General features: G+C 42.9%; 1 pseudogene; it reads left to right on the top strand.

The window, feature by feature from the left end:
* The first annotated feature begins 519 nt into the window (after window positions 1-519).
* LOC127044193 (olfactory receptor 52N2-like) lies at window positions 520-1,475 on the top strand (annotated as a pseudogene).
* Window positions 1,476-2,406: the final 931 nt, after the last annotated feature.

Below are 2,406 nucleotides of genomic sequence, written 5' to 3'. Positions count from 1 at the left end.
TCCCCTGATTGGTCCTCTGGTCAGGTGACAGCCAGGCTCACAGATTTTGTTAACCCTTTTAGAGGCAAAAGAGATATAAAGTACTTCTGTTCTATTAACTCCTACTATCTGTTTATGACGGCTTCACAGAGCTGTGTACGATGATGCACAGATCCATGTCCTGATTTCATATGGGGAAATTAGAACATTGTTCGATGTTTGATGAGTTCAAGTTTTTCCCTCCAATGGGCATGCATGTTGCAGTTATTGACATCCAAGTTCATCTGCCATCATGCCACTCATTCACCTGGCTGGGTTAGCTCCCTCTGAGGACTTCTCTAGATTGAGTATGACCTAAATAATGTGGTGCCATCTCTAATTGTTGCCACCTCACTACTCACCCCCCTTTCTAGATTGTTAATAACAATAAAATATTTACAGTATTATTTATTATTAAGTGTGTAACCTCCCTCATTCTGCTTCTATCCATTCACAGGCACCTTGAGCATTTATGAGCCTGATTGATGCATTAACGAAGTCATGGCAATTTTCAACCTCACCTCCTCTAAACCTTCATCATTTATCCTAATGGGCATCCCTGTCCTGGAAGCTGCCCACATCTGGATTTCAATCCCTTTCTCTATGGTCTACATTATCAGCCTGTTGGGAAATTTCATGGTTCTGTTTGTTGTTGGCAAAGAGCAGACCCTGCACAAGCCGATGTACTTGCTATTCTGCATACTGGCAGTCACAGACATCAGCACATCTACCTCCATTGTGCTGAAGGCACTGTGTATATTTTGGTTCAAATTGGAAGTAATTAGTGTGGGTGGCTGCCTCACCCAGATGTTCTTTCACGCGGGCACTGTGATGCACTCAGCCGTCCTCGTCACAATGGCCTTTGATGGCTATGTTGCCATATGTAACCCTCTGAGATATGCCACCATCCTCACCAATGCATGAATAGCTAAGCTTGGGCTTGTGGGTTTGATAAGAGCTGTTCTTTTTGTTCTGCCCCTGCCCCTTCTCCTGAGCAGGCAGCCATTCTGTGCCAACCGCATTATCCCCCACACATACTGCGATCACATGCCTGTGACAAAGATGTCGTGTGGGGACATCACAGTTAACAGGATGTATGGCTTGGTGATATACCATTTGTAGTCAATGGATCAGACCTGACATTCATTGCCCTCTCCTATGGTCTGATCATCAGGGCTGTCCTGAGAATCTCCTCTAAGAAAGCCCACCAGAAAACCTTCAACACCTGCACAACCCACATCTGTGTGATGCTGATTTCTTATCATCTCTTCTTTTTCTCCACTGTGACACACCGGTTTGGTCAGGGTATAGCTCCTCACATTCACATCATCTTAGCAAACCTCTGTTTCCTCCTCCCCACTATGCTTAACCCTATCATTTATGGGGCCAAAACCAAACAGCTTCGGGAGAAAGTGGGCAAATACACTTGCAGAATGTGGTCACTTGGGGGCCCCTGACTTTAAACCTGTGTGATGAGAGGGGGAAAGGATACTTCTTCATCAATCTAGGGTACTCTGCCCCTGTTTGTCTGTTTGTTGTCATTGTGGAAGTTCAGAGTCTGAGAAGCACCTCACACCTAACATCTTACCATTCCATCACCAAGCACTGCTCTCTCCATTGCTGCATTCCCTCTCTCTGACCATCACTTGGTGTCTTTCAGCGTCACCCATCTGGCCCCACTTCCACACACCCTATCACTTGGCCTTTCAGTGACTTCCAGACCACTAGACGATACTGCATTTTTCTGAAGCAAGATGGCTTTCCATTAGATTCTACGTGAACACACTTAATCAGTTTGACAAACTTAAGCTATGCTTTCTGATAGACAAAGACAAAAAAACCTACTATAATACTGAACTTCTTTATCATATATACAATGATCCAGTGATCAAAATTTGCTTTATTTTCCTATGTCCAATTCTTCAGAAAGCCTGGAGGATAAACCAAATGTTTCCATTAGAAAGTTCTAATACAGGAAAGGTGCTGCAGGAACTGAGGACATTCTACTAGAGTTTATTGGTGAGAGTTGTGAAACTGTTTTTGAGAACTGCACTGTATGACCTTGGATTTCAGGGGTGTGTACCCCAGAATATGATCAGGCCAATTGCAACCATAAGATGTGCACTCAGACACGATGAATTAATGACATAAATACTTTAGGGTTAATTTTAAAGCAGGTTTTAGATGCAAGGTCAAAATCTTGCTATCAGTTTCTGCTAATCAGAATGGGAGGAGTGGACATATGAGAGAAATAAATAATTGAGGAATGAAGTTTATTGAAAGCTAGGAAAAGTGATGCTCGAGTAGGGGTCACTATGTTTTGTAGAAGTTATAAAAAATAGCTAATACGGTGTACTTTGTTGTTTTAAGAAATAGATTGAGCTACTT

Source organism: Gopherus flavomarginatus, chromosome 1, assembly GCF_025201925.1.
Source record: "Gopherus flavomarginatus isolate rGopFla2 chromosome 1, rGopFla2.mat.asm, whole genome shotgun sequence".
Taxonomy (NCBI): Eukaryota; Metazoa; Chordata; order Testudines; family Testudinidae; genus Gopherus; species Gopherus flavomarginatus.
Note: the sequence above shows the minus strand (reverse complement) of the source record. Positions and strands in the feature narration are given on the sequence as shown.